The sequence below is a fragment of the Helianthus annuus genome, chromosome 16, assembly GCF_002127325.2.
Source record: "Helianthus annuus cultivar XRQ/B chromosome 16, HanXRQr2.0-SUNRISE, whole genome shotgun sequence".
Classification (NCBI taxonomy): Eukaryota; Viridiplantae; Streptophyta; class Magnoliopsida; order Asterales; family Asteraceae; genus Helianthus; species Helianthus annuus.
The window spans coordinates 105954841-105974197 of NC_035448.2; the positions used below are offsets into that span (position 1 = coordinate 105954841).

Below are 19357 nucleotides of genomic sequence, written 5' to 3' on the forward strand. Positions count from 1 at the left end.
ATGTTTAAGACTTATTTTTTTATTCATGTGTTACTTTATTGTGTCAATGGTTTCTTGAAGTACTTGATAATTTAAATTCTAAATTTAATAATTACTAGACATGTGTAATACTTATGACATATATCCACCACAATCATGCTACCATAAATATTATACGAATAAGATAACTACTAGTTGCAATGCAAAATGTCACCTCGCCGCATCGCGCGGGCACCCTACTAGTTTTGAAAACGCAACACCAAACATCCCCTTAATTTGTTGATCAAATTTATATATAGAGTTAAATGGCATTTTAGTCCCTGTGGCTTGGGCCATTTTGCCAGTTTAGTCCAAAGGTTTTACTTTTTGTCTGTGGGTCTAAAAGGGTTTCACCGTTGCTATTTTAGTCCACTGGATTAACTTCATCCATGTTTTTTGTTAACGACAAGGGCAATTCGGCAATTTTATATGTAATTCTGTTAACTAGAACGGCAATTCGGCCATATAAAATGACCGAGTTGCCCTTCTCGTTAACAGAAATAATTGATGAAGTTAACCTAGTGGACTAAAAAGGTACGCTGAAACATTTTTGGATCCAGAGGTGAAAAATGAAAACTTTGGACTAAACCGACAAAATAGCCCAACCCACAGAGACTTAATGACATTTAACTCTTATATATATAGGGTCAGGATTTTGTAACGCTCCGCATTTTCGAACCTTTCTTATTTTAGCAAGTCGTGTTGTACTTTCCATATTTAGACTCTTGTACTCTCTTTGTAATCCACTGTTGCTTCATTTGTAATTCGAGACAATTGATCATAATGAAAACGAAGCTATTTTATTCATGTTTGTGTTAGACTTATGTGCAAATTTTCACGTTTGAACGATATATTATCCTAGACTCTCGATTCGTTATTACGCTCAATGCTCGTTAAACTAGTTGAAACTCGTAAAATAGTGAAACTCGAAAGCTTTGTGAAACGAATAATCGTTTAAAGAATAATTTTTATTCATTATAAATATGGTCACTTTTCAAATTGTTTGGATTAATTAAATTAATTAATTTTATTTAAAAGTTTAATAATCTAGTTAGTCTCGTTAGATTTTGAAGTTAGAAAATAACCTAGTTCGTAAACCAAGTTAAATTACTTAAGCAATTACTTAAATAAACTAATTGGTTAAAAGATTATATAACTTGGTTAGTTAGTTAAACCACAGGGACCGTTAGTGCAAATTCACCAAACTAAACTTTAGGGACTGATTTTGCAATTACTGAAACTGTTTAAAAAATCAAAACAATAAAAAGTGGTTGCCAGGACTCGAACCCGGATCACCCCTCTTCACATACACGCGTCTGACCATCTGAGCTACAGGCTTTTTGGTAAACAAACTCAGCACTTAAAATATATATCCACTCGTTTAAAACAGCCTATCAGCGCGACCAGACCCCCTTTTCAGCGCGTTTCAGCGGGAATTTTGGGCTTATTTGAGTTTTAAACTCATTTTTAACATTTATTATTCAACTACAAACTAACCTAATCACTCCCTATAAATACCAAGCCTCTTCCAAGCTCAAAACACTTTACAAACACTCTCTAATCTCTCCAAAATCACTCTCAAAACTCTTGCAAAGCTGCATTTTCGGGCAGATTGATACACCTACACTAAAAGTGGTATAACTTGCTCATTTCTTAACGAAATTGCTTGATTCTTTTTCCTACTTGCTTGGTTAATCATGTAGTTTGATTCCTTGACTTCTCCTTGGAGAAATCAGACCTGGAATTGCTCCGAAATTGACCAAAAACTTTCTGTTTTGTTTCAAACTTATGTAAACTTCATCTAACTTGTGTGAAACACATCTCAAACCAATGTCCTAATGCTTACAACCTCTCTTATGGTTGGTTAGGCTTAAAAACATGGTTGAGACATCTAAATCAGAGGTTAAAACCTCATAAACTTTCTGTTTTAATTAGGGTTTTACCCACAAGTAATGTTCAAGTGTGAAACTTGTTGAATGTGTGATGGTTGGATTAGCTTGGGCTATCCTTCATAAGAATCCACTCATTATTTGATGATTTCTAATAGATTAGTCATTTGATATACTTGTACAAACCTTAGTTCATGACCCTCCTTGGTTGTTTTTACATCAAGTGTAGTGGTGAACATCAAAGGGGTGCCTAAATGGAAGCTTAGTCTTCCTACCCCATTCATGACATCCTTGTAACTAGAGGTACCTAAATGGAGATCTAATCTTCTACCTCCTACTTGAATATCGGACCTAAATAATATGTAATATATATCCTAAGTATAAATATATACTCCTTCGAACCTTTGATGTTAAACCTATGTTTACATGTCAAAGGAGTAGAACAACATCTAAGACCTAAACCTTAATATGATTCTAATGGGCTTACTACCCATGAAATACAACATAACCCAAGTGGTTACCTAGTGTCATATAACGGTCATAAAGTCTAAATGATGATTATTTTCACCTATGTTACTTTTCTATACAATTTAAACTCCGAATCTATAATCTTCCATTGTACGCCAAACTCACACACCTACGTTTCCTTGTGTAGAAGGACTAGGTGCTCCAAGCTAAATCATCCACCAAACTTACTCTCGGAACTTCAAGTCAAGACTTGTAAACCGTGAGTATACTCGATCCCTTTTTCCCTTTACACTTTGGGATGCAACATGTATGATTATACGAAACAAACTTTTATGCTTAAAACAAAACATACTCTATCTATGAACGAAACATGAAACTATTGTGATCAATTGCTATGCTTGTATGCTCTATGAACGATTTGTAACGTTATATGCTCATTAACTTTGCTAGCCCACCTTAACAATTATAGCGCTATAGGATTAACGCCCCGCCCGCTATTCTAATTGGGTATTGTTGAGTTAAACATTTCTATCCCGCTAAACTATTGGGATTAGGCTATTGTGCGTTGTATTCTTGGGTTTGATCATATAGTACGCCAAAAATTGCATCGCTAGTAAATTAAATCACTATGTTACATGTTGGATATGAGTTTTTATTCTATTATGCTATGTAGTCAAACTTGTATACTCGCCTTTGCTTTTGCATTGAACTCTATTTTAATACATGTTGCAGGTTAATTGTTGAAGTATGGACTAAAGATGAAACGAGATTTAGGGTGGACTAGATACACACCTAGATTAATTTATCTTTGTTGTTATGTTACAATTTGAAGCTATGTTGTTATTTCTATTTGAACCTTGTATGACAATTTAGTATTGCAACGAAATTTGAATTTAATTAAATATTGTCACATAGTGTTATGACGTCTCTAGCAATCTATACACACTTCGTCTCATCCCGATGTTTCCGCCATCGGTTGGGGTGTGACAGATTGGTATCAGAGCCATAACTATAGGGAATTAGGAAAATTGCCATGCTTTTGCCCTAATCTATAGTTCTAGGAATTTTGCATCTTATTTGTTGTTTAAAACTTTTGTACTCTACCATGCATGCTTCCTAGCTATACTTTTGATTAAATTTATGTGCCTTTCCTAAGGCCAACACGAATACACTTATGCTATTTTTATGCTCTTGTAACACCAACGAGAAGAATTTACCAAAATAGGCGTGAAACCCACAATTTGGTAAACGACTCTCATTCTACCTTTAATCTATTTTTTTGCACGAAATTTCACCATTAAGCTAGGAGTGACATCCACAACTTAATGGTAATTTCCATTTCAACTCTAGTGGACCCTCGTCAAAGTGTCAAAATTTATTTTGGCCGACGAGTACCAACCACATTTAGGGTACGAAATCGTCAAGTTAGGGGTGAAACCCGCATCTTGTCGATTAAGTCCCATTCCTTGATTTTTATTCTCGCCAAAGTCCCGAATGTTTCAATCATTTAGAGATGTGTAGTAACCGGAAGGGTAAGATACCGTTAATCGCTTCTCGACGAGAGTATCTTACTTATAGCCAAAAGCACAATATCTCTAATTCGAAAGAACTTTCGACCCACTTTGGAATAGTCGACGTTTCTCTACCCGAAACACTCCAATATTTTATTGAGCCTCTCTTTTATGTATCTCAATTTATATGTGATTTTTATACTTGAACGTTCGTTCATTTCAAAATGTCGTTTTAATCATTTCGCACGTTATCGCAATCACAAACAATAATAATCCCTCGTGAACAAACTAAATTTACAATGCTTTCGTTTATTCATGTTATGCTATGTGGAATTCATGACTATGCTATATGAAATGTTTAAACTTTCATGCTATGCGAATCAATTTGAACCCTTTATGCTATGTGACTCTTTATGTTATGTGATCAATTTCATTTTTCTTAAACAAACATTGTGACCAAGTCTCACCTTTTCAATCTTTTGAATCTTAGATGTCTTCTCGTCTCTCCAAAGCGTCTAAGAAGTCAAAGTCTCACTCCACGAAGAAGATGATGGCTTTCATGGCCGATCAATTTGCGCGCGTCGTTCCAAAGGTCATTTCCGAGATTCGAGCTTCTGAAACTCCTCACTCTTCCGTCGACTCTAAGGTCGAAATACGCAAGCCCGCTTCGTTCAACTTTAAGCACTTTTCTTCGTGCAATCCCAAGCCATTTACTGGCAATGATGGGGTGACCGCTATGCTTGAGTGGTTTGACAGCATAGAGGTCACATTCATCAATAGCGATTGCCCTGACGAGCTCAAGACGCGTAGCGCGACTGGGGTATTCCAAGCCCGAGCTCTCGAGTGGTGGTCGAATGAAAGAAACATACGTTCGAACGAGTTGGCTTATGCGTTGACCTGGGAGGAGACTAAGGCCCTAATGATGGACGAGTTTTGCCCTCCGCACGAGCAACAAAAGTTGGAAGAAGAATTTTGGGTCTTAAGGCAGATTGATGATAATAACCTAGCCTATACCACCCGTTTCAAGCAACTCAGTGTCATTGTCCCTCACCTTGTCTTGACTACCGCACACAAGATAACCAAGTACATCAATGGGTTACCCCCTAGCATGCGCGATACGATTGAGGCAGCCAACCTCGATAACATCGAAGCCGTGTACCGCTTGGCCGCTTCCCTTAATAACAACCGCGTTCGTGATAAGCAAGCCGCAAAACCTGTTTCTTCCAAGCCAGCCAACCAGATTACCCAACAGTCGAATAACAATAGGGGAAGGAAGCGAAAGCAATCCAACCCCATTTGTAACACGATTGTGCCGCCTGTTAACCCAAACCCTGTTGCTCCTGATAACGCCCAAAGGCCGTACACTGGGGTTCACCCCAAGTGTGCCACCTGTAACTACCATCATCCCGCCACTGCTAGATGTCGTCGTTGTGGCAATTGTAACCGTTATGGACATGACACCGCCTTTTGCCGCTACCAACAACAGCAAGCGCCACAAGCTCAACAAGCGCAACAAGCTCCACCTGCCCCTCCAAACGCAAGACCCGCTAGGGCTTGTTTCAAATGTGGGGATGTTAATCATATTCGCCCCCAATGCCCATTATGGAACCAAGAGCAACAACAACCTCCTCGTGGACGCGCTTTCAACCTGAACGCGAATCAAGCACGCAACGACAATGATGTCGTTAATGGTACGTTTCTTGTTAACCATCTTTATGCTTCGATACTGTTTGATACTGGTGCGGACAAAAGCTTTGTGTCCTTAGAATTCGAATCATTGTTAAATTGCGCACGCTCTAAGCTACCCAAGTCGTTTTCCGTCGAAGTCGCCAATGGCAAATCTATCTTAGTCGATTCCATTCTCCTCAATTGTCGTCTTACTCTTAACGAGCACGTTTTCCCTATCGATCTCATACCCATGCAACTGGGCAGTTTCGACGTTATCATAGGCATGGATTGGCTTCAAAAGAACCATGCTGAAATCGCTTGTCACGAGAAGTTCGTTCGCTTACCTCTTCCTTCTGGTGACGTTTTACACGTTTATGGGGACCGACCTTCAAAGGGACTGAAGTTAATGTCCTGCACCCAAGCGAACAAGTACTTACGCAAACAGTACTTTGCCTTTTTAGCCCACGTCGTGGAAGAAAAAGGCAAGGGAAAATGTATAAGTGGTGTTCCAGTGGTGTGCGACTTCCCTGACGTCTTTCCTGAAGATTTGCCTGGTCCTCCTCCACCTCGAACTGTTGATTTCCGTATTGATCTCGTACCTGGTGCAACTCCTGTTGCTAAGGCTCCTTATCGTCTTGCACCTTCTGAGATGCAAGAATTATCCTCGTAACTTCAAGAACTCCTTGAGAAGGGTTTCATCCGTCCAAGTACCTCTCCTTGGGGTGCTCCCGTGCTCTTCGTTAAAAAGAAAGATGGTTCCTTTCGCATGTGTATCGATTATCGTGAGCTCAACAAACTCACCGTCAAGAATCGTTATCCCCTTCCGCGTATCGACGACCTCTTTGATCAACTCCAAGGCGCTACCTGTTTTTCCAAAATCGATCTTCGTTCTGGTTATCATCAACTTCGAGTCCTCGAAGAGGACGTTCCCAAAACCGCTTTTCGTACTCGCTATGGACATTAGGAGTTCGTGGTTATGCCTTTTGGCTTAACCAACGCACCCGCTGTGTTCATGGACCTCATGAATCGTGTTTGTAAACCTTACTTGGATCGCTTCGTGATCGTCTTTATTGACGATATCCTCATTTATTCTACATCTCGAGCCGATCATGAGCGTCATCTTCGTCTTATACTCGAACTTTTGCGCAGTGAACGTTTATACGCTAAGTTTACTAAATGCGAGTTTTGGATCAAAGAAGTTCAATTCCTTGGACACGTTGTTAGTGAAAAAGGAATCCATGTCGACCCTGCAAAAATCGAAGCTGTGAAGAATTGGACTGCGCCTAAATCCCCTTCTGAAATCCGTTCTTTCTTAGGATTGGCGGGTTACTACCGTCGATTCATCTCGAATTTTTCAAAAATCGCCGTTCCTCTCACTTCGTTGACTCAAAAAGAGAAACCTTTTGCTTGGGGTCCTGAGCAAGAGGAATCTTTTCAAACTCTCAAGGATTTGCTTTGCAACGCTCCTATCCTCGCTCTTCCTGATGGGAATGATGATTTCGTGGTGTACTGTGATGCCTCGAATCGTGGTCTTGGTTGTGTGCTCATGCAACGAGACAAAGTCATCGCTTACGCCTCTCGTCAACTCAAAATACATGAGAAAAATTATACTACCCACGACCTCGAGCTTGGCGCAGTTGTTTTTGCGTTAAAGATTTGGCGACACTACCTGTATGGTACTAAGTGTGTGGTTTTCACTGACCATAAGAGCCTGCAACACATCTTTGACCAAAAGGAACTCAATATGCGACAGCGACGTTGGGTGGAATTACTCAACGACTACGACTGCGAGATTCGCTACCACCCTGGTAAGGCAAATGTCGTGGCCGATGCACTTAGTCGTAAGGCTCATGTAGATGTCATTCGTTGTTTTCATATCTCGAGCAATCTTCACAATTGCATTCGTGAAGCGCAATATTCGTCTATCAATGAAGGTTCCATGGCTGTAGAAATACGTGGAGCTTCTGAAAGTCAACTCGTTTCGAAACCTGATGGTCTTCTCTATTGTTGTGATCGCGTCTGGATCCCAGATCGCGACAATCTTCGTGACCTTATCATGAACGAAGCACACAAATCTAGGTACTCAATTCATCCTGGCGCCGACAAGATGTACCATAATCTACGTACATCCTATTGGTGGCCTGGTATGAAGAGAGACATTGCTGTGTACGTTTCCAAATGTCTTACCTGTTCGAAAGTCAAAGCCGAGCATCAACGACCTTCTGGTCTACTCGAACAACCTGAAATCCCTGTTTGGAAATGGGATAGCATTGCGATGGACTTCATAACTAAACTTCCTCGTACACCCTCTGGTTACGACAGTATTTGGGTGATCATCGATCGTTTGACCAAGTCCGCTCAATTCATTCCTATTCGTGAAGATTTCAAGGTTGAACGACTTGCTCGCATCTATACCGATGAAGTCATACGCTATCATGGTGTTCCCCTAGACATCATTTCTGATCGTGATGGTCGATTTACTTCGCGCCTTTGGCAAACTTTTCAGTCCGCTATGGGTACTCATTTGAATCTTAGTACGGCCTTTCATCCTCAAACGGATGGACAGACTGAACGTACTATCCAAACCCTAGAGGACATGCTCCGTTCTTGTGTCATCGACTTTGGTGGTAGTTGGGATGTGCATTTACCTTTGATCGAATTCTCGTACAACAATAGCTACCACTCTAGTATTCAAATGGCTCCTTTCGAGGCATTATATGGCCGCAAGTGCCGATCTCCTTTAAGTTGGCACGAGATTGGCGATAAACATTTTACTGGTCCCGAGTTCATACAAGAAGCAACGGATAAGATTCACCAAATCCGTGATAATCTACTCAAGGCTCGAAATCGTCAAAAGAGCTATGCTAACAAGGGACGCAGACCCATGGAATTCAACGTTGGAGATCTCGTCCTACTCAAGGTATCTCCTTGGAAAGGAGTGGTTCGTTTTGGTAAAAAGGGAAAACTTGCCCCTCGTTATGTCGGTCCTTTCAAGATACTCGAAAGGATTGGTAAGGTGGCTTATCGACTCGACTTACCTCAAGAGCTCAACAACGTTCATCCAACGTTCCACGTCTCTAACCTAAAGAAATGTCTCGCTGATGAAGGACTTCAAGTTCCTCTCGAAGATCTTCAAATCAACGATACTATGCATTTCGTGGAAAAACCTGTCGAAATCGTGGACCAAGAAGTCAAGTTATTAAGGCGCAGTAAAATTCCTATCGTCAAGGTTAGATGGGAAGGAAAACGTGGCGCTGAATTTACTTGGGAACTCAAAAAGGATATGAAGTCGAAGTATCCTCATCTTTTCCCTACGTCTTCCTAAATTTCGGGACGAAATTTCCTAAAGGAGGGGAGACTGTAACGCTCCGCATTTTCGAACCTTTCTTATTTTAGCAAGTCGTGTTGTACTTTCCATATTTAGACTCTTGTACTCTCTTTGTAATCCACTGTTGCTTCATTTGTAATTCGAGACAATTGATCATAATGAAAACGAAGCTATTTTATTCATGTTTGTGTTAGACTTATGTGCAAATTTTCACGTTTGAACGATATATTATCCTAGACTCTCGATTCGTTATTACGCTCAATGCTCGTTAAACTAGTTGAAACTCGTAAAATAGTGAAACTCGAAAGCTTTGTGAAACGAATAATCGTTTAAAGAATAATTTTTATTCATTATAAATATGGTCACTTTTCAAATTGTTTGGATTAATTAAATTAATTAATTTTATTTAAAAGTTTAATAATCTAGTTAGTCTCGTTAGATTTTGAAGTTAGAAAATAACCTAGTTCGTAAACCAAGTTAAATTACTTAAGCAGTTACTTAAATAAACTAATTGGTTAAAAGATTATATAACTTGGTTAGTTAGTTAAACCACAGGGACCGTTAGTGCAAATTCACCAAACTAAACTTTAGGGACTGATTTTGCAATTACTGAAACTGTTTAAAAAATCAAAACAATAAAAAGTGGTTGCCAGGACTCGAACCCGGATCACCCCTCTTCACATACACGCGTCTGACCATCTGAGCTATAGGCTTTTTGGTAAACAAACTCAGCACTTAAAATATATATCCACTCGTTTAAAACAGCCTATCAGCGCGACCAGACCCCCTTTTCAGCGCGTTTCAGCGGGAATTTTGGGCTTATTTGAGTTTTAAACTCATTTTTAACATTTATTATTCAACTACAAACTAACCTAATCACTCCCTATAAATACCAAGCCTCTTCCAAGCTCAAAACACTTTACAAACACTCTCTAATCTCTCCAAAATCACTCTCAAAACTCTTGCAAAGCTGCATTTTCGGGCAGATTGATACACCTACACTAAAAGTGGTATAACTTGCTCATTTCTTAACGAAATTGCTTGATTCTTTTTCCTACTTGCTTGGTTAATCATGTAGTTTGATTCCTTGACTTCTCCTTGAAGAAATCAGACCTAGAATTGCTCCGAAATTGACCAAAAACTTTCTGTTTTGTTTCAAACTTATGTAAACTTCATCTAACTTGTGTGAAACACATCTCAAACCAATGTCCTAATGCTTACAACCTCTCTTATGGTTGGTTAGGCTTAAAAACATGGTTGAGACATCTAAATCAGAGGTTAAAACCTCATAAACTTTCTGTTTTAATTAGGGTTTTACCCACAAGTAATGTTCAAGTGTGAAACTTGTTGAATGTGTGATGGTTGGATTAGCTTGGGCTATCCTTCATAAGAATCCACTCATTATTTGATGATTTCTAATAGATTAGTCATTTGATATACTTGTACAAACCTTAGTTCATGACCCTCCTTGGTTGTTTTTACATCAAGTGTAGTGGTGAACATCAAAGGGGTGCCTAAATGGAAGCTTAGTCTTCCTACCCCATTCATGACATCCTTGTAACTAGAGGTACCTAAATGGAGATCTAATCTTCTACCTCCTACTTGAATATCGGACCTAAATAATATGTAATATATATCCTAAGTATAAATATATACTCCTTCGAACCTTTGATGTTAAACCTATGTTTACATGTCAAAGGAGTAGAACAACATCTAAGACCTAAACCTTAATATGATTCTAATGGGCTTACTACCCATGAAATACAACATAACCCAAGTGGTTACCTAGTGTCATATAACGGTCATAAAGTCTAAATGATGATTATTTTCACCTATGTTACTTTTCTATACAATTTAAACTCCGAATCTATAATCTTCCATTGTACGCCAAACTCACACACCTACGTTTCCTTGTGTAGAAGGACTAGGTGCTCCAAGCTAAATCATCCACCAAACTTACTCTCGGAACTTCAAGTCAAGACTTGTAAACCGTGAGTATACTCGATCCCTTTTTCCCTTTACACTTTGGGATGCAACATGTATGATTATACGAAACAAACTTTTATGCTTAAAACAAAACATACTCTATCTATGAACGAAACATGAAACTATTGTGATCAATTGCTATGCTTGTATGCTCTATGAACGATTTGTAACGTTATATGCTCATTAACTTTGCTAGCCCACCTTAACAATTATAGCGCTATAGGATTAACGCCCCGCCCGCTATTCTAATTGGGTATTGTTGAGTTAAACATTTCTATCCCGCTAAACTATTGGGATTAGGCTATTGTGCGTTGTATTCTTGGGTTTGATCATATAGTACGCCAAAAATTGCATCGCTAGTAAATTAAATCACTATGTTACATGTTGGATATGAGTTTTTATTCTATTATGCTATGTAGTCAAACTTGTATACTCGCCTTTGCTTTTGCATTGAACTCTATTTTAATACATGTTGCAGGTTAATTGTTGAAGTATGGACTAAAGATGAAACGAGATTTAGGGTGGACTAGATACACACCTAGATTAATTTATCTTTGTTGTTATGTTACAATTTGAAGCTATGTTGTTATTTCTATTTGAACCTTGTATGACAATTTAGTATTGCAATGAAATTTGAATTTAATTAAATATTGTCACATAGTGTTATGACGTCTCTAGCAATCTATACACACTTCGTCTCATCCCGATGTTTCCGCCATCGGTTGGGGTGTGACAGATTTAGAGAGAACGGTGAAAATTGTGAGAACGGTGAGAACGATTTTGGTGGTGACATGTGGCATTGATGTTAAATTACACTAAGGGGTAATATTGTCAAAAAAAACCCACTCACATGAACTGGGTGTTCAAATAAAACGCCATAAAAACACCCAAATTCAGAAAAACGCCATGAAAAATACTCAGTTAAAAACGCCATAAAACACCCAGTTCAGAAAAACGTCATGAACAAACTCAGTTGAAAACGCCATAAAACACTCGGTTCAGAAAAACGCCATGAAAATAGCTAGTTAAAACGCCATAAAACACCTAGTTCAGAAAAACGCAATGAAAATACCTAGTCTAAAACGCCATAAAACACCCAGTTCAGAAAAACGCCATAAAACCCAGTTAATTTTTTTCGAAAAGTATATCAGTAGTATACTCGTTGGAAAGATAAAAAAACGCTGAGTTTTATGATGTAATTTTTTTCGAAAAATAATCACGTATAAAAAAGTTATTTTCGTTTAAATGTGATGGGGGGAAATGACATGTGATTAGCATGTGCACCTTTGTTTGAATCTTTCTATTTTACCCCTCCTAGTAGTTCCAAGGCATCTATTATTTACAAAAATGTCACCGCATCAATCTCAGCCACAAACCATTAAGATCTTGTGGCTGAGAATCGTTCTCACCGTTCTCACACTTTGAGGCGTTCTCTCCTGATCCTGTTCCTATATATGTATATATATATATATATATATATATATATATATATATATATATATATAGGGTTAGGTTCATTTGTGAACCTTACCCCTATTTGTGAATAAAACGAACTTATCTTGGCCCTTGATCTAGTTTAAGAAATATAAGGGTAGGATTGCCATTACACATTTAAGTATAATTTTTTAATTAAATTTAAATTAGATTTTGATTTCTTTTATCGTGATCAGTTACTAAATCTATGTAACTACCCCTACATTCTTGCGATCTAAAGTATTAGTTTTTAATTTTGAATTCAAATTCCACCAAAAATTAAAAAATCATGTCCATTTGTATTGAATTCTTGTGATCTGTAATTTTGAATATATGTAAGTACCCGTACATTCTTGCGATCTAACGTTTTTGTTAATAAACTCTATGTATTTTTTGACATATGTGTATACATGTCGATATATACAAGACTCTTACACCTGTTTATTATTACATCTTGTTTCCACAGGTCAACATAAAACAGACTTATACACCTGTGTATTATTCAAGTACATATGTATATACAAGTCGGTATATACCAGATGTATGCACCAAACATATACACATGTGTATTATTACATCTTGTTTCCACTATGTATCTTTTCATCAAACATTGATCTAATACATGTATGCATAGAGAATGTAATTAAATATTTTTAATCATGTTCTAGATAGAACAATATTTGATAATGTTTGTATTTTTCTTAAATTATCAAATATTAAGTTAGATAATTGGTGAGAGAAAAAAGTATAAAAAATGTAATTAAATATTCTTTTAATTGGAAAGAGAAATCAGGAGAGTGAAAAAATCAATTAATTAAATGGAGGGAGAAAAATACAATATACTCGTGTCTATTAAAATACATGAAAATTACAAAAGATAATTACAATCTACTACTTCTAATAAAGCAAAATAATCTTAGGCCACTTGGCATCCTCTTAAACCCTTAATTGCCACATGTCCTCTCTACAGCCTCTAATTTTACAAAATCCCGCTCAAACTAAAACCCTAAACCAAACACGCGTAGATGGCTTCCTTCTCCAACAATCTTCTTTCCTTATGGCAACATAGGTAACTTTTTTTCCTTCTTTTACTCTTCATCTCTTTCGTTGTTACTCTTCCATTTTGATTCTCCTGTATGATTGAAGTGTGTTACAATCGATTTATCAATCCTCAGTGAGCCGATTCTTATATATATTCGATTCATCTTATACTCAGATTCAGGTCCCATCTATTGCTGATTTCTTTCACAAACACTAAATCTATACTAGGCGATTCTCTCATGCGGTTATCAAAAACCCTAAATTGGAACCAGTCGAATCTGATACAGGTAATTGTTTTTACGTATAGTGGAAGTTATGCGGAGGCTATGAAAGTTGTAATAGGGTTTGAATGAGGGCTGGAGAATAAGATTCAAAAGAAATTGATTTTGTCATTTGATTCGTCTGTTCTTGATATCAACTTATTAGTCGAGAGTTTAGTGTGACCGATGTTCTGGTTTTTAGATTTCAATTTGTTGTTTTGATGAGATTCATGGTTTTTGGTTTTGCAGTGAAATTAAGGCTTTTGATTTCCGAGTTAGGGTTTCTTCTTCATATGCGGTCTTCTTTTTAAGATGATTTGCCATAATTCTTTGCCTATAATATCCTTTGTTCATTGTAATTCATCGACATCACAATTCCAATTTTTATGTTGCCATCGTTCCGCCTTAATCAATGGGTACGATCTCTTTAATGTTCTTTTTTTTCCTTATTTGGATGTTGCTTTAGTATACACAATCTTTCTTGCTGTTTGCTTATGTGGTTGTGTAATCATACAATTGTTATTAAGTTTGACCTAATTTGGGGATTATTTGTATAATAATATCTGAAACCGAAAAGTGTTTTTGTTTGTGTTGTCTTTGAAGGAAATCTTTGTTTTATGATTTGTTTTTTTATCCGATACCTTTTGTTAACCAACATTAAACCACAGTTGTATGTAATTTATTTTGTAATGGTATGATGTATTTAGATTTTTGACGACATGATATGTGTTGTGATGAATTTATACCATTAATCTTCATGTATTGATTCTTTGTCCGGAACCTTTGTCAAGTATACCATTTATTGTTATGAAATTGAGTCTTTACCTTCTACTCTCATATGCTAAGAAGTTTATTATTATGCTTTATTGATTTGTTTCACAGCAAATCATCGTTGCTTCTTCAACTATGTCTTAGACGCTACGGAATCAGAACGGGTAAGACTTTAACTTTTAGTTGACCTTTGTAGCATATACCACATATATTAAATCTCTAATTACGTTTTCTATGATTTTTCCCTTAACGTCAATTTTACATTTTTATTCACAAATATAGCCGTTGCCAGCCTCATATAATGTGGACATTGGACTACAGGGCTATCCCGTCAAATGTGATGTATAAAGAAGTCTTTAATGAAAAAAACTCAGGTCTCCTTACTGCAAGAATATAGATTAAAACAGGCTGGCGGATATGTTAGTATATTAATAATCACCAACATTTGGGTTGTCGCAAATAATCTAAGTTCCTTTTAAAAGTAGTTGGAACTAGGTGCTTATCGCCACCAAAATGGTGTGGGTTCGAGTCCCACTGGCCGATATGTAAATTATATGAAGAATGTGTGTTTGCTGTTAAAAAAACTGGAAGTAGCTTTTTTTAACCAGTAGGCTTTATTGATGCTAAAAGTTGTTTCTGATAATATTTAATACCAAAAAAGTTTTTTATACATAATTTACAGACATTTGCTTGCGGCTTTATCTTTGGTTGCACAGATACAACTTTGCATAGACGAGTGTCAGGTAAATTATTAATGTAAATTAAAAGAAGCGAGTCAGCTCGAGTCAAGCTATAACTTGAAAATTTACACACGAGTTAGATCGAACAGAACTACAGATGCTGTTTTGATAAGTTATTTCAATATTGTTTGTCTCCATCACTTGGCTATGTGTCGCGCCATATGTGCTGGTTGCTTTACATGATGAATTCTATATACCTTAATTCATATACATATTTTCCACCAAAGTAAGTTTTTTAAGAATAGAGCATAACTTTATATTCTTTTCATGATTTTATAAATGATTTCATATTAAGAGAGGCCATGGGGTAGCTCGGTATCTTGGTAAATCACAGGTATGTATTGTAATGTTGTTGGTTTGTTTTTAACGCTTTTTTATTTGGTTGTTGTAATGGTTTGTTGTTTGAGTTGGAACATGTGGATTGAATTTGCTCTTTTACAACCTTTTACAGTTCTTTCATGTTATATTGCATGATTCAATCACCCTTTTTATTCAATTTTTTTCTATGACATTTAAGTTTCATCATGAACAACAGCACACCACCTGTTTGATGAAATGCCTGACTGAAATTGAAAATTTGTGTTCTTTATTTTTTTGTGTGAAACTTTCGAATTTTATCAGTAGGGTAAAAGTTTTTAACCAAAGTTATATAATACGATTAGTATTGAAAAGTTTTTATAAACTTGATAAGATGAATAATGATGTTGAAATCTATGACTTTCAAGTCTGAGTTTGACTTTATTTAGTCAAACAAAGATAGTTTTAGGCCTTCGTTTTTCAGATGTCAACAGCCCTTTGGTTTAAATTTTGATTACGTTTTCTGCGGTGAATGTAAGTGGCAATGAATCTATGACGATAGAAAGGTTTAAGTATACTTTATCTAATTTATATGCCTTGGCATCTGGTAGGCAATGAAGATGTTCTGCATATAATATTTCCGAACATGATGATCTTGGCGAGGCAAAGATGAGATTATCCACATTCTGGCGGGGCAACATGGATGGTCCTGTGAAAGGTTGAATAAGTTTGTGCTATCACATGGCAATCGGTAAGTAATGTTCTAAATGTAACTTTATTTGACTAGAGTTTTTTCTTAAATCTCGATTCCTATACAAAGTCACCTAAGAGGAAGCCTGTTTTCACCAAGGTTGATAACTTGCGGCTGGGAATGAGTGACGGCCATAATTTGATTGTAAAAGTTGTTAGTTCAACGCTGGTGTTGCAGAAGGGCCGGCCTAATTGCTGAATGTTTGGTAGGAGATGAGACCGAGACTATATTGTTCACTGCAAGGAATAATCAAGGTAGTTACCGGTTTTCTTTTTAAGGTAAGCTTCAAAGTTTGACCTGTTAGAAATAAAATGCAATCCTAATTGACCGTCTATGTATGTCAAATCGATCCGGACATGTTGTATTTATATTTATTAATGAACTTTTAGCTTAAAAAGCAAACCGGTTGAACAGTTTAAAACTCATCCATAGTTTACTCGAGTGTTTAAGACTTTTGAAATCGTTTGATCAAAAGATTGACAAACTGCATAAAATTTACCTATTTTGACCCATTGCCGGCTCTACTCGATATGCTATTTACAGCGGTTTTGATTTTCTTTTATGCACCTTATTTACCAACCAGATATTTTAAACATATATGTTACTGTTAGCATTGTTGATGGTGATTATTCAATTAGGGTTCTACGAGACACGAATTGCATATTATTCATGGAGGGGTGCAAAAGGGGTACCGTTTTGCAGCCATCCCTGGTTAGTAAGTATCTTTACCGTCTTTCCAGATCTTCTGCAGTCTGTTAGCGGCAGTCGCTTTTATGTTTAGCTGTATGTACGTCACATTTCCAAGTTATGTACACATTTCAGTTCGAGTTAGAAATTTCAACAGTAGTTTTTTTACTAGAAATTTGTTTGAGTTTTTGCAGCCAGTTCTTTTTATATTTAATAACTAACCAATAATGCTTATTCAGGTTTGCAACGTAATTGCTGAGACCCGACCCATTATCTATCCGGACATGTTTTTTCCCTTACTGAGTACTGATGATTTTCACAGTCCATCCATCTGTGGTGACCCTAATTCTGATCATTCTTGTCAGTTGTTTGAACCAGACCACATGCAATTAGATGGCCTGCTAGAAAATCATTATAAAACATAAATGTTGGTACCAGCCCTAAAGTCAAAATGTGGCTGCGCGGCGCCAAGTGGTCTCACCTTTGTTTTTATATTTAATAAAGTTTCAATAACTGGATTGTTAATTAAACTTAATACTTTACCTGTCTGTCGGTCAGACCGGTTTCAAATATTTGATTATCAAAAATGTATTAAACAACTCAAATATTGGATTACAAAAAATGTAATAAACAATATACGGAATCTGAAATAGTAAATGTAAATGGGAATTTGTAAGGATATAAAAAACTAGATAATTTTTGAATATCTGGTTTAAGCACGGATTTGGGTCGTCGGTTCAACTGGTCAACGCCATAACTGACCGATTCTGAGAATGCTAGAGATGGAGATATATCATTCTTTGATATTTAATTTAGTAGTACTTTCTTTTATATTTCGCTTATTTATAGACTTGTGATTGATATAGATCTGTTTGAAAATCCAATGGTATCCAAGTATGCGATTCAAGAAGGCGTTCGAGACCGAAGATTTGTTCATAATTAGCTTGGTTTATCTGCATGGTTTTGTCTGTTCGTGCCGATGATCAAACCCGTATAGGTTTTGTTGAAAAGAGGTGGATAAGAGCTATAAGTTGGACCCGTTGGTCACCATTCTTGCGATTTAGGATAAGCTCCAGGTAAACAAACAAATAATTAAATGATTCATATTGCTAATCTTTTGAAGTGTTCACACATATCAGATAATATGATACATGCTCCAATAAGTTTGCAAATATATGAACTCATAGAGCACTTTGAGATGAACTAACAATCTGACTTCTAAAATGTAGACTAGGGGTTTGTCAAATTAATTTCCGTTACTTCAACATCAGGTATTTTTATGTATAAGAATCGGGTCAAAGTGACTAATTGTAATAGGTTCGAATGAAACACGGATTATGTTCGAAGTGGTTTAGGTTGAAGGAGTCAGGTAGGATCAAGTAACAGGTCATAACTGGTTTGGGTCAAAATAGTTTCTGCCCGAAATGGATTTGGGTTGAATTTGAAGTGTAAGGTAGCTAATCATAATGGGTTCGAGTTAAAATGGTTTGTTTTAGAATATATATATATATATATATAACAAAACTGCAAGCATGATAGTCTCAAACTTATTTTGTTCAGTATTACTTGAATGTCATAATGTTGAATCAACTTGAGCTACAAATTTATAATTCTTTTTAAAATTTTACTGTGATTTTGTTTGTGCTTTGATAGGTAGAGGACCCACTTTTTATTTGATATTGGTTTTAATTTTTTTTTGCTTTCAATTCATTCAATTTGCCATTAATACCAATTGGATGTGTCATTTTAGGTCAGCATGCGATCTTCATAAATGTTAGTATGCTAATGTTGTTTTCTTGGTTGTAGCATGCGATGGAATGGGTCAAGAAAAAAAAAATACTCTAATGCAGTTTTTTACATCAGAAGTTTGGTGTTTTTATTTTTTTTTCTTTTTTCTTTTTTTTTTACACCAAACTTGTGGTGTAAAAAACTACCCCCTCGGGGGGGGGGGGGGGCGTTTAAATTTTTTTTTTTTTTACGACTGTGTTTATAATACACACATCTAGTTGTAAAAAAAATCGTGGTAAACGGCGACCCGGATGGTGTGGTTCTCGCGGTTCTTACAACTCGGGTTGGTTCTCATTTTAGGCAATTCTATATATATATATATATATATATATATATATATATATATATATATATATATATATATATATATATATATATATATATATATAAAGACAATATAAAGAAGCAAAAATAAACATTAAATGAGTTAGTTAATAGTTAATGTATATTACCTTATATGCTTAGATCATGCGTAGTGGGCAATATTTACCCTTGAGCGTTTTGCGCCATGTGGCAGTCCAGTCAGTAATGGGGCATTATTGGGCGTTTTCTAAAATGTGTGTAGTGGGGATGGGGCATTATTGGGCATTATGTTTTGTAATAAAATAAAATTAAAAAAAAAACTTAAAAATCTTATTGGCCAAATAATGTAAGCTGAAATATGATTGGACAAGCTCTCCC

At 36.4% G+C, this 19357-nt stretch overlaps 1 long non-coding RNA gene across 10 annotated transcripts; it reads left to right on the forward strand.

Annotated features, from left to right (window-relative positions):
• Window positions 1-13261: 13261 nt before the first annotated feature.
• On the forward strand, window positions 13262-18812 carry LOC110922986. 10 transcript variants are annotated; one of them, XR_004884404.1, is made up of 8 exons: window positions 13262-13410; window positions 13558-13669; window positions 13892-14058; window positions 14525-16201; window positions 16301-16479; window positions 16840-16916; window positions 17738-17964; window positions 18695-18812. It is a non-coding gene; the product is annotated as an uncharacterized LOC110922986 (long non-coding RNA). The 10 variants fall into 10 exon arrangements; XR_004884402.1 differs by having other exon boundaries at window positions 17755-17964; XR_004884403.1 differs by having other exon boundaries at window positions 16840-16912; window positions 17755-17964.
• The last annotated feature ends 545 nt before the right edge of the window (window positions 18813-19357 follow it).